Below are 14,754 nucleotides of genomic sequence, written 5' to 3'. Positions count from 1 at the left end.
TTACTGTGACTGTTTTCAATTCAAATGGCCAAAAATATGCAAAAATAGCTTCTTAGCAAAGAGCAATTTCTCAAGCAAGAATTTTGCTAGGACTGTCTAGGAGTTGCCTGAGTGAAGGGAACACTGAAAACTCATTGGCAGAGAGGTTTGGAGCTCTCTTTCTTATTGTGCTGTTAACTAATTTTCCGCCTGGTGATGTCACCAGGAAGGCCAAAACATTTCAGGCGGTCTTTTCAAAGAGCTCTTACAATTAAAGGGCATTATCATAATTTCCACAATTTCACAGTACTATTCTAATCTCAGTGTGGAAATATATAAAATACAGGAAAAGGGACTGCACTGGGCCTTTAACTCTCTCATCCCCCCACTCTCTTGTTGGTAATAATTTGTGGCTGTCCAACTGTTGCAGCTCTGGTGAAGCTATAGGGGAAGGGTAAAGGAAGAGAGGGGAGGGTAAAGGAAGGGGAGGCTAAAGGTGGGGAGGGGAGGGTAAAGGTGATTAGGGAGGGTCAAGGTGGGCAGGGGAGGGTAAAGGTGAGTAGGGGAGGGTAAAGGTGGGGAGGGGAGGGTAAAGGTGATTAGTGGAGGGAAAGGTGGGCAGGGGAGGGTAAAGGTGAGTAGGGGAGGGTAAAGGAAGGGGAGGCTAAAGGTGGGGAGGGGAGGGTAAAGGTGATTAGGGAGGGTCAAGGTGGGCAGGGGAGGGTAAAGGTGAGTAGGGGAGGGTAAAGGTGGGGAGGGGAGGGTAAAGGTGATTAGTGGAGGGGAAAGGTGGGCAGGGGAGGGTAAAGGTGAGTAGGGGAGGGTAAAGGTGAGTAGGGGAGGGTGAAGGTGAGTAGGGGAGGGTGAAGGTGAGTAGGGGAGTGTAAAGGTGGGGAGTGGAGGGTAAAGTTGGGTAGGGGTGGGGAGGGAAGGTAAAGGAAGGGAAGGAGGGTAAAGGGAGGGAGGGAGGGGGTTAAAGGAAAGGAGGGAGGGTAAAGGAAGGAAGGGAGGGGGTTAAGGGAAGGGAAGGAGGGTAAAGGAAGGGAGGGGTTTAAAGGAAGGGAGGGAGGGTAAAGGGAAGGGAGGGAGGGTAAAGGAAGGAAGGGAGGGAGGGAGGGTAAAGGAAGGGGGTAAAGGAAGGAAGGGAGGGAGGGTTAAAGGAAGGGAGGGAGGGTAAAGGAAGGGAGGGAGGGGGTTAAAGGAAGGGAGGGAGAAAGGAAGGGAGGGAGGGTAAAGGAAGGGGGTAAAGGAAGGGAGGGAGGGGTTAAAGGAAGGGAGGGAGGGTAAAGGAAGGGGGTAAAGGAAGGAGGGGGGGGTTAAACGAAGGGAGGGAGGGTAAAGGAAGGTTAGATTAGATTTAGATCAAAACAAATCTCCTTGCATGATGACATATAAAACTTGATTTGCCAGTACTGTACCTCCTCCAAGACACTTCATTATAGGCCATGAGATTGGTTCATTTAACAGCTTTCTGGTGCATATCATGAGTATGAACTGTTCTGTCTATATGATGCAGTGTGAGTCATCATCGTTTCATGGCCCTATATGTCTCTGTGTGGGTTGACACAAACATATTGAAATTCAAACATGCTATGACTAACTCTGCATGTGGTAATGTCATAACATCATGCCTGTAAAACATTTTTTATCCACAAAACACAGGGAAAAGCACATTGAACAATCACTCCCCCCGCCCCAAAATATTATACATTTTGGGGAAAAAATCCAACGCGGCTCCATCATTCATTTAATCAGATGACTCGCATCACAAAGCCCACTGATATTGCAAACTACTTTAATGACTTTTTCATTGGCAAGATAAGCAAACTTAGGGATGACATGCCAGCAACAAATGCTGACGACACTACATATCCAAGTATATCGGTCCAAATTATGAAAGACAAGAATTGTACTTTTGAATTTCGTAAAGTCAGTGTGGAAGAGGTGAAAAAAATATTGTTGACTATCAACAATGACAAGCCACCTGGGTCTGACAATCTGGATGAAAAATTACTGAGGATAATAGCAGACGATATTGCCACTCCTATTTGCCATATGTTCAATTTAAGCCTACTAGAGAACGTGTGCCCTCGGGCCTGGATGGAAGCTAAAGACATTCCACTACCCAAGAATAGTAAAGCCCCCTTTACTGGCTCAAATATCTGACCAATCAGCCTCTTACCAACCCTTAGTAAACTTCTGGAAAAAATGGTGTTTGACCACATACAATGCTATTTCACAGTAAACAAATTGACAACAGACTTCAGCACGCTTATGAGGAAGAAAACTCAACAAGCACAGCACTTTCACAAATGACTGATGATTGGCTGAGAAAAATTGATGATACAATTATTGTGGGAGCTGTCTTGTTAGACTTCAATGCAGCTTTTGACATTATCGATCATAGTCTGCTGCTGGAAAAACGTATGTGTTATGGCTTTACACCCCCTGCTATAATGTGGATAAAGAGTTGCTTATCTAACAGAACACTCAGTCTGCAGCTGGAAAAACATATGTGTTATTTAAAAAATAAATAATGATTTCACCTTTATTTAACCAGGTAGGCAAGTTGAGAACAAGTTCTCATTTACAATTGCGACCTGGCCAAGATAAAGCAAAGCAGTTCGACACATACAACAACACAGAGTTACACATGGAGTAAAACAAACATACAGTCAATAATACAGTAGAAAAATAAGTCTATATACAATGTGAGCAAATGAGGTGAGATAAGGGAGGTAAAGGCAAAAAAAGGCCATGGTGGCGAAGTAAATACAATATAGCAAGTAAAACACTGGAATGGTAGATTTGCAGTGGAAGAATGTGCAAAGTAGAAATATAAATAATTGGGTGCAAAGGAGCAAAATAAATAAATAAATACAGTAGGGGAAGTGGTAGTTGTTTGGGCAATATTATAGATAGGCTATGTACAGGTGCAGTAATCTGTGAGCTGTTCTGACAGCTGGTGCTTAAAGCTAGTGAGGAAGATAAGTGTTTCCAGTTTCAGAGATTTTTGTAGTCCGTTCCAGTCATTGGCAGCAGAGAACTGAAAGGAGAGGCGGCCAAAGGAAGGGGGTGACCAGAGAGATATACCTGCTGGAGCGCGGGCTACGCTACAGGTGGGTGCTGCTATGAGGACCAGCGAGCTGAGATAAGGGGGGACTTTACCTAGCAGGGTCTTGTAGATGACCTGGAGCCAGTGGGTTTGGTGACGAGTATGAAGCGAGGGCCAGGCAACGAGAGAGTACAGGTCGCAGTGGTGGGTAGTATATGGGGCTTTGGATGGCACTGTAATCAACTGCATCCAATTTATTGAGTAGGGTATTGGAGGCTATTTTGTAAATGACATCGCCGAAGTCGAGGATCGGTAGGATGGTCAGTTTTACAAGGGTATGTTTGGCAGCATGAGTGAAGGATGCTTTGTTGCGAAATAGGAAGCCAATTCTAGATTCAACTTTGGATTGGAGATGTTTGATGGAAGGAGAGTTTACAGTCTAGCCAGACACCTAGGTATTTGTAGTTGTCCATATATTCCAAGTCAGAACCGTCCAGAGTAGTGATGCTGGACGAGCGGGCAGGTGCAGGCAGCGATCAGTCGAAGAGCATGTATTTAGTTTTACTAGTATTTAAGAGCAGTTGGAGGCCACGGAAGGAGAGTTGTAATGCATTGAAGCTCGTCTGGAGGGTTGTTAACACAGTGTCCAAAGAAGGGCCAGATGTATACAGAATTGTGTCGTCTGCGTAGAGGTGGATCAGAGAATCACCAGCAGCAAGAGCGACATCATTGATGTATACAGAGAAGAGAGTCGGCCCAAGAATTGAACCCGGTGGCACCCCCATAGAGACTGCCAGAGGCCCGGACAACAGGCCCTCCGATTTGACACACTGAACTCTACCAGTGAAGTAGTTGGTGGAACCAGGCGAGGCAATCATTTCAGAAACCAAGGCTATCGAGTCTGCCGATGAGGATGTGGTGATTGACAGAGTCGAAAGCCTTGGCCAGGTCAATGAATACGGCTGCACAGTATTGTTTCTTATCGATGGCGGTTAAGATATCGTTTAGGACCTTGAGCGTGGCTGAGGTGCACCCATGACCAGCTCTGAAACCAGATTGCATAGCGGAGAAGGTGTGGTGGGATTCGAAATGGTCGGTAATCTGTTTGTTGACTTGGCTTTCGAAAACCTTAGAAAGGCAGGGTAGGATAGATATAGGTCTGTAGCAGTTTGGGCCAAGAGTGTTCCCCCCCTTTGAAGAAGGGGGTGACCGCAGCTTTCCAATCTTTGGGAATCTCAGATGACACAAAAGAGAGGTTGAACAGGCTAGGAATAGGGGTTGCAACAATTTCGGCAGATCATTTTAGAAAGAAAGGGTCCAGATTGGCTGATTTGTAGGGTTCCAGATTTTGCAGCTCTTTCAGAACATCAGCTGACTGGATTAGGGAGAAGGAGAAATGGGGAAGGCTTGGGCGAGTTGCTGTGGGGGGTACAGTGCTGTTGACCGGGGTAGGGGTAGCCAGGTGGAAAGCATGGCCAGCCGTAGAAAAATGCTTATTGAAATTATCGTGGATCGGTGGTGACAGAGTTTCCTATCCTCAATGCAGTGGGCAGCTGGGAAGAGGTGTTCTTATTCTCCATGGACTTTACAGTGTCCCAGAACCTTTTTGAGTTTGTGTTGCAGGAAGCAAATTTCTGCTTGAAAAAGCTAGCCTTGGCTTTTCTAACTGCCTGTGTATATTGGTTTCTAACTTCCCTGAAAAGTTGCATATCACGGGGGCTGTTCGATGCTAATGCAGAACGCCATAGGATGTTTTTGTGAACCAAGGGCTATATCTGTTCCTGGTTCTAAATTTTTTGAATGGGCCATGCTTATTTAAGATGGTGAGGAAGGCATTTAAAAAATAAAAAACAGGCATCCTCTACTGACGGGATGAGGTCAATATCCTTCCAACATACAGGTCGGTTAGAAAGGTCTGCACGCTGAAGTGTTTCAGGGAGCGTTTGACAGTGATGAGTGGAGGTCGCTTGACCGCTGACCCATTACGGATGCAGGCAATGAGGCAGTGATCGCTGAGATCTTGGTTGAAAACAGCAGAGGTGTATTTAGAGGGCAAGTTGGTTCGGATGATATCTATGAGGGTGCCCATGTTTAAGGCTTTGGGGTGGTACCTGGTAGGTTCATTGATAATTTGTGTGAGATTGTGGGCATCAAGCTTAGATTGTAGGATGGCTGGGGTGTTATAAGCATGTTCCAGTTCAGGTTACCTAGCAACATGAGCTCTGAAGATAGATGGGGGCAATCAGTTCACATATGGTGTCCAGAACACAGCTGGAGTGGTCTATAGAAGGCTTATAACAGGTTATGGCTTAATACCCCCTGCTAAAATGTGGATAAAGAATTACTTATCTAACAGAACACAGAGGGTGTTATTTAATGGAAGCCTCTCAAACATAATCCAGGTAGAATCAGGAATTCCCCCTTGTTTTTTTTTCATTTTTACTCACAACATGCCACTGAGTAAAGCCAGAGTGTCTATGTATGCAGATGATTCAATACTTTACACGTTAGCTACTTTTGATTTATTTTAATTTTATCTAATATTTATTTATCTAGGCAAGTCAGTTAAGAACAAATTCTTATTTACAATGATGGCCTACCAAAAGGCAAAAGGCCTCCCGCGGGGACGGGAGCTGGGATTAAAAATGAAAAATAAAGAAATATAGGACAAAACACACATCACGACAAGAGAGACAGCACTACATAAAGAGACACCTAAGACAACAACATAGCAAGGCAGCAACACATGACAACACAGCATGGTAGCAACACAACATGACAACAACATGGTAGCAACACAACATGGTAGCAGCACAAAACATGGCACACACATTATTGGGCACTGACAACAGCACAGCAAGGGCAAGAAGGTAGAGACAACAATAAATCACACAAAGCAGCCACAACTGTCATTAAGAGTGTCCATGATTGAGTCTTTGAATGAAGAGATGGAGATAAAACTGTTCAGTTTGAGTATTTGTTGCAGCTCGTTCCAGTCACTAGCTGCAGTGAACTGAAAAGACGAGCGCCCCAGGGATGTGTGTGCTTTGGGGACCTTTAACAGAATGTGACTGGCAGAATGGGTGTTGTATGTGGAGGATGAGGGCTGCAGAATATATCTCAGATAAGGGGGAGTGAGGCCTAAGAGGGTTTTATAAATAAGCATCAACCAGTGGGTCTTGCGACGGGTATTCAGAGATGACCAGTTTACAGAGGAGTATAGAGTGCAGTGATGTGTCCTATATGGAGCATTGGTGCCAAATCTGATGACCGAATGGTAAAGAACCATTCGGTTCTTTTTTTGTATATAAAAAAGAAGGTCCAAGTGTCTTCGACAGAGGGGATCAAGCTGATTCTATACCAAATCAGGACAGGTTGTTTCACTGAGCATCCATTACGAACACAGGCTGATAAACAGTGATCACTAAGGTCATTACAGAAAACGCCAGACTGATACCTATCAAGATTATTTTTGAGGATAACATCAAGAAGAGTAGCTTTTTCTGGGTGTTTGGAGTCATACCTTGTGGGATTGGTAATGATCTGAGAATGATTTAGGGAGTCCCATTGCTTTAGGACTTGGTCAGATAGTTTAAGTATGTCCCAGTTTAGGTCACCTAGCAGGACAAATTCAGGCTTGGTGTAAGTGGGCAGGAGAAAGCTTGGGCCAGGAGAGAGTAGGGTACAGGCCGGTGCTGATGGAGGACGATAGCACCCAGCAACAGTCAACAAAGAACTATTTGAAAGTTTAATACTTAAAACCAGCACATCAAATTGTTTGGGGACAGACTTGGTGGAGACAACTGAGTAAAGATTGTCACTCCCCCACCTTTTTAGGCAAGATCTGTCTTGCCTAAAAAGGTTATAACCAGAAAGGTTAACATCAGTATTCCAAACACTCTTCCTTAGCCACATCTCAGTAATGACCAACACTACTACAGTGACTGAAATGACTGTGACACTTAACAAAGAGTTGCAGTTAGTTTCAGAGTGGGTGGCAAGGAATAAGTTAGCTAAATATTTCTAAAACTAAAAGCATTGTATTTGCTACAAAACATTCACTAAACTGTAAACCTCAACTAAATCTTGTAATAAATCATGTGGAAATTGAGCATGTTGAGATGACTAAACTGCTTAGAGTAACCCTGGATTGTAAACTCACGGTCAAAACATATTAATTTAACAGTAGCTAAGATGGGGAGAAGTATGTCCATAATAAAGCACTGCTCTACCTTCTTACCAACACTATCAACAAGACATGTCCTACAGGTTCTAGTTTCTACCTTCTTAACAACACTATCAACAAGACAGGTCCTACAGGTTCTAGTTTCTACCTTCTTACCAACACTATCAACAAGACAGGTCCTACAGGTTCTAGTTTCTACCTTCTTAACAACACTATCAACAAGACATGTCCTACAGGTTCTAGTTTCTACCTTCTTAACAACACTATCAACAAGACAGGTCCTACAGGTTCTAGTTTCTACCTTCTTAACAACACTATCAACAAGACAGGTCCTACAGGTTCTAGTTTCTACCTTCTTAACAACACTATCAACAAGACAGGTCCTACAGGTTCTAGTTTCTACCTTCTTAACAACACTATCAACAAGACAGGTCCTACAGGTTCTAGTTTCTACCTTCTTACCAACACTATCAACAAGACAGGTCCTGCAGGTTCTAGTTTCTACCTTCTTAACAACACTATCAACAAGACAGGTCCTGCAGGTTCTAGTTTCTACCTTCTTACCAACACTATCAACAAGACAGGTCCTACAGGTTCTAGTTTCTACCTTCTTAACAACACTATCAACAAGACAGGTCCTACAGGTTCTAGTTTCTACCTTCTTAACAACACTATCAACAAGACATGTCCTACAGGTTCTAGTTTCTACCTTCTTACCAACACTATCAACAAGACAGGTCCTGCAGGTTCTAGTTTCTACCTTCTTAACAACACTATCAACAAGACAGGTCCTGCAGGTTCTAGTTTCTACCTTCTTACCAACAAGACAGGTCCTACAGGTTCTAGTTTCTACCTTCTTACCAACACTATCAACAAGACATGTCCTACAGGTTCTAGTTTCTACCTTCTTACCAACACTATCAACAAGACAGGTCCTGCAGGTTCTAGTTTCTACCTTCTTACCAACACTATCAACAAGACAGGTCCTACAGGTTCTAGTTTCTACCTTCTTAACAACACTATCAACAAGACAGGTCCTGCAGGTTCTAGTTTCTACCTTCTTACCAACAAGACAGGTCCTACAGGTTCTAGTTTCTACCTTCTTACCAACACTATCAACAAGACAGGTCCTACAGGTTCTAGTTTCTACCTTCTTACCAACACTATCAACAAGACAGGTCCTACAGGTTCTAGTTTCTACCTTCTTACCAACACTATCAACAAGACAGGTCCTACAGGTTCTAGTTTCTACCTTCTTACCAACACTATCAACAAGACAGGTCCTACAGGTTCTAGTTTCTACCTTCTTACCAACACTATCAACAAGACAGGTCCTACAGGTTCTAGTTTCTACCTTCTTACCAACACTATCAACAAGACAGGTCCTACAGGTTCTAGTTTCTACCTTCTTACCAACACTATCAACAAGACAGGTCCTACAGGTTCTAGTTTCTACCTTCTTACCAACACTATCAACAAGACAGGTCCTACAGGTTCTAGTTTCTACCTTCTTACCAACACTATCAACAAGGCAGGTCCTACAGGCCCTAGTTTTGTTGCATCTTGACTACTGTTCAGTCGTGTGGTCAGGTACCACAAAAAATTGCAATTTGCTCAGAACAGAGCGGCACGGTTGCCCCTTGGATGTACACAGAGAGCTAATATTAATAATCTGCATGTCAATCTCTCCTGGGTCAAGGTGGAGGAAAGATTGACTTCATCACTACTTGTATTTATGAGATGTATTGACATGTTGAATATACCAAGCTGTCTATCTAAACGACTAGCACACAGCTCGGACACCCATACATACCCCACAAGACATGCCACAAGAGGTCTCTTCACAGTCCCCAAGTCCAGAACAGACTATGGGAGGTGCACAGTACTACATAGAACCATGACGACATGGAACTCTATTCCACATCAAGTAACTAATGCCAGCAGTAAAAGAAGATTGAAAAAAACAGATAAAAAAACATTATGGAACACATTGTGGAACAGCGGGGACTGTGACGCAACACTCACATAGGCACAGACACATGCATACACACAAACACACACACACATGGATTTAGTACTGTAGATATGTGGTGGTGGTGGTGGAGTAGGGACCTGAGGACACACAGTGTGTTGTGAAATCTGTGAATGTATAGTAATGTTTTTTTAATTATGTAAACTGCCTTCATTTTGCACGACCCCAGGAAGAGTAGCTGCTGCCTTGGCAGGAACTAATGGGGATCCATAATAAACCCCAGGAAGAGTAGCTGCTGCCTTGGCAGGAACTAATGGGGATCCATAATAAACCCCAGGAAGCGTAGCTGCTGCCTTGGCAGGAACTAATGGGGATCCATAATAAACCCCAGGAAGAGTAGCTGCTGCCTTGGCAGGAACTAATGGGGATCCATAATAAACCCCAGGAAGAGTAGCTGCTGCCTTGGCAGGAACTAATGGGGATCCATAATAAACCCCAGGAAGAGTAGCTGCTGCCTTGGAAGGAACTAGTGGGGATCCATAATAAACCCCAGGAAGAGTAGCTGCTGCCTTGGAAGGAACTAGTGGGGATCCATAATAAACCCCAGGAAGAGTAGCTGCTGCCTTGGCAGGAACTAATGGGGATCGATAATAAATAAAAATGCAAAAGAGTTACATTGCTCGTCCTAATTTAGGCCTACTTTGCTCCAGTATGCAGAAGTATTTCATTGCTGGACAAAAATAAGAAATTAGTGGTATCATGTGCCCAAGCTGTTTTACAGACAATGATGAGCCTCTAGCTGCAGTCGCTTTTTTGCAAAGGTGTTGGTTGTTCTGTTTGGTATGTGAAATGTTTGTCAACAACATGTGTTTGTCTCAATCTTTGACTGATTTAAACAATGTGTGCTACTGTGAGGCTTTTATGCATTTTTCAAAGTGCCAAATAAAATGTTTTTGTATTGTTTTTGTTTTATCAGGCAGATAATGATAGCCGGTTGTGTATCATGCACACAAAAACCTGTAGGGTTTATATTCAGAGAACTGAAATGTCTGAATCAGCTGTCGATTGACTTTGTACATAATAGTTGTCAATAATGTCGCTGTTTACAAATGCCAGATGTGTGCTTTTGTCTGGTGAGGCATTGAGAATCCTGATTTAATGTTGTGGTTTGATTAAATACAACAGGATTGCTTCATGTTATGGGCAGCTTCAGTAAAACTCAATGTTTCATCTACCACCATAATGAATTCAATATTTTCCAAATAGTGAAAATGATACCACTGTGTAAGGATGCACCTTTTAACTCTGCCAGATGCACTGTTTATTTATTGATGGTAGTAGGCCTTCATGTAACTACATGATTATTATTATTACTATTATTTAAGAGTATTATATATTTATATTAATATGATTTATTAATATTATATACAAGACAGGTCCTGCAGGTTCTAGTTTCTACCTTCTTACCAACACTATCAACAAGACAGGTCCTGCAGGTTCTAGTTTCTACCTTCTTACCAACACTATCAACAAGACAGGTCCTACAGGTTCTAGTTTCTACCTTCTTACCAACACTATCAACAAGACAGGTCCTACAGGTTCTAGTTTCTACCTTCTTACCAACACTATCAACAAGACAGGTCCTACAGGTTCTAGTTTCTACCTTCTTACCAACACTATCAACAAGACAGGTCCTACAGGTTCTAGTTTCTACCTTCTTACCAACACTATCAACAAGACAGGTCCTACAGGTTCTAGTTTCTACCTTCTTACCAACACTATCAACAAGACAGGTCCTACAGGTTCTAGTTTCTACCTTCTTACCAACACTATCAACAAGGCAGGTCCTACAGGCCCTAGTTTTGTCGCACCTTGACTACTGTTCAGTCGTGTGGTCAGGTACCACAAGAAATTGCAATTTGCTCAGAACAGAGCGGCACGGTTGCCCCTTGGATGTTCACAGAGAGCTAATATTAATAATCTGCATGTCAATCTCTCCTGGGTCAAGGTGGAGGAGAGATTGACTTCATCACTACTTGTATTTATGAGAGGTATTGACATGTTGCACTGTTTATTTATTGATGGTAGTAGGCCTTCATGTAATTACATGATTATTATTATTACTATTATTTATGATTATTATATATTTATATTAATATGATTTATTAATATGATATATTATGATTTATTTTTACTAAATTATGTATTATTATACATTAACACTGGGAGCACAGTAAACAACGTTGAAATGACTGTTGTAATTGAATATCCATTAAAGCTATTTTTGTTCTATTAAATGTTTGATTTGAGACTCATACTTATTAGAAGAGTATGAAGACTATGATCAAGACAATAATATCCTCTCTGCCCCCCTCCCTCCCTCCTTCCCTTTCCTTCCTCCCTCTCTCTCTCTATCGCTCTCTCAGTCTCTCTCTCTCTCCTCTGTCTCTTTCTTTATTTCTCTCTCTCCCTCTGATTGCTTCTTTCTCTCTCTCTCTCTCTCTCTGTGTCACTGTTTCTTTCTTTCACTCTCTCTCTCATGCTTTATTGGCATGGGAAACATGTGTTTACATTGCCAAAGCAAGTGAAATAGGCAAGAAACTTATCTATTACGTATTTCACCGAACCGATTCCACGCTGCGCAGCACACCATGCACGCACGCAAACACACACACACACACACACACACACACACACACGCAAACACGCACACCTCCTGCAACAAGCTCTCACAGTCTCACTGCTAAATCCAACGTTTGTCCATAAACATCAAATTTCTAGGTTTAGTTAATCATGGACACTCTTACTGACAGTTGTGGCTGCTTTGCGTGATGTATTGCTGTCTCTACCTTCTTGCCCTTTGTGTCTGTGCAAAATAATGTTTGTACCATGTTTTGTGCTGCTACCATGTGCTGCTGCCATGTTGTGTTGCTACCATGCTGTGTTGTCATGTGTTGCTGCCATGCTGTGTTGTTGTTTTAGGTCTCTCTTCATGTAGTGTTGTGTTGTCTCTCTCGTAGTGATGTGTGTTTTGTCACCTATTTTCATTTGATTTATTTGTATTTGTAATCACAGCCCCCGTCCCGGCAGGAGGCCTTTTGCCTTTTGGTAGGCCGTCATTGTAAATAAGATTTTTTTCTTAACTGACTTGCCTTGAATAAAGGTTAAATAAAAATTAAATAAAACAATTGATTTGCTTAATTAACTCAGGAACCACATTTGTGTGGAGGCACCTGCTTTCAATATACTTTGGATCCCTCATTTATTCAAGTATTTTGGCAGTTACCTGTAGATTATTTGATTTATCACAAGACATGACTGCAAATGATTTGTTTATCTGCGCACAGGAAGCAGGGTTTAACTACAGTCTAAGCCGTGTCTAAGCCAGGGGAGGGACTATTTAATTAGGAATTTTAAGACCCCTTTAAGTTTCCAAAAAATACATCAAAAATTATTTTTGGCCTTACTGCTATTAGCCCATACAAACTCATTCAATAACACATTCATTACATGGAACAACACATAGTCCCCCCAAAAAATCTAAAGGAAGTTTGTTTTGAAGTGTCTGTCCTATGTTTGAGAGATAAAAGAAAGATCAGGAAACATGTTTTTTATTTTATTTTGTTCATGTATTTAACCCCTTATTTTTGGTACTAAACTATCTCCTATATACTTCCATTCATTTTTTAAACTTGCACCGGGGGACCTTCAGATGAGTCTTGTGAGGCCTGTGGGCATCCTAGAGTCAAAACATATTCGTGAGAGTCTCATCGTTCCACAAATGGGTCATATTAGTGTGCAGCCCAAACTGGTCAGAGAGTTTGAGACGCAGATTGGGACGCATCCAATGCAAAAGAACAGATATCTGTAGGTTTGAACCTTTATAACCCCTGGGCATGTATAGCGTATGTGTCTCAAATGGCAGCCTATTCCATAGTGCACTTTAATGACAGCGTAAATGTATAGTGCATACATTTTGACCAAAGCTATGGAAAGTACCCAGTGTAGCACTATTTGGTGGGTATTAAAATAAATAACCTTCACAAGTACAAAAGAGAATGCTACCTCTAACCTGTTCCATGTTGACATCGTACATCTCTTTATTTATCCCCATCTCCCTAGCAACACTCTCTTTCTCCTCTCTCTCTCTTTCTCTCTTTCCACACTGTGCTGCTGTTCTTCTTTATGTACATGGCAGGTTAAGGAGTAATGCATTTCACTGGGAATACAAGCACACTCTAGGCCAACACATACATTACAAGTTTCTTCTGTGCAACAGGCAAGGATGACGTGACAGTACCGTGAAAGGTGAAGCAGGTGAGGCAGATTAGGGAATTTAAAAAATAGTGCTGATGATATTCAAATTAAGTAAGAAACCTAAAACTATTCTAATCTCTTTGTATTGAGATAATGACAGTGCATTACCTATAATCATCCTGTCTTAGTTTGAAAGCCAAGACCCTAGACATCAGATGAGGAACTCACTGAGACAGCCAGACTTGTCTGAACTATCAGCTAAAATGTATTTTTCTACAGACAGATAGGAAATTAGATATTGGGGGCTATTCATGCCATTTTTCTACCGTGTTAAGTTTAATTAAGTTTACCTCTAGATTTTGATAGCCAAATGTCGTACCTCTGCTCAGTCTGAGGGTGGAAGCACTGTGTCCAAAGCTTCCAGAGTTCTCAAGCACTAGTTCAGCAAGCACTGGAAATACAGTAGGATACAAATGCTACATGCTACATGTATGACACATTCTAAACCATCTCCTGATCCCCTCACACATACAGTACATAAAAAAATCTATGTATAGTGATAGAAGAAGGTGAGGACCAAGGTGCAGCGTGGTAAGTGTTCATGATTTATAATCAAAACTGAACACTAAACAAAATAACAACTAGGAAGAACGAACAAACGAAACAGTCCTGTGTAGTGATGACACACAAAACAGAAAATAATCACCCACCAAACACTGGTGGGAAAAGGCTACCTAAAGTATGATTCTCAATCAGAGACAACTAACGACACCTGCCTCTGATTGAGAACCATAACAGGCCAAACGCAAAATACAACATAGAAAAACAAACATAGACTGCCCACCCCAACTCACGCCCTGACCATACTAAAACAAAGACAAAACAAAGGAACTATGGTCAGAATGTGACACAATCTCCCAAGACCTGTTCAGTATTCTTCAATCTCCTAAGAAGCTGCTCAATATGATTAATTGGTATTACTGTATCTGATCCTAAAGCACATTTTGTAAATTATGTAACACAATTTCAAAAATGTGTCTTTACCTTTCTTCTTGTTGGCCACCAGAGAGGGTTCTATCAGTTTGTGTGGGAGTTCTTTAAACATTTAATATTTTCTCCAAATGTCATGTTCAAGAACAAATCAGGTAAATCCTACATTTTATTAATGTTGTTAGAATTTTCAACAGCTCAGGTTCCAATTATTCCTTTTGGGAACAAAAAAACACTAAATCATTTAGCAGTTGTTTGAACAACAACAAAACCTCAGACATATCACATTTGCCTTGGAATTGGGGTTATATTGAC

This window comes from Oncorhynchus tshawytscha, linkage group LG05 (assembly GCF_018296145.1).
Source record: "Oncorhynchus tshawytscha isolate Ot180627B linkage group LG05, Otsh_v2.0, whole genome shotgun sequence".
Lineage (NCBI taxonomy): Eukaryota > Metazoa > Chordata > Actinopteri > Salmoniformes > Salmonidae > Oncorhynchus > Oncorhynchus tshawytscha.
The sequence above is the reverse complement of the archived record's forward strand: the minus strand, read 5'-3'. Positions refer to the sequence as shown.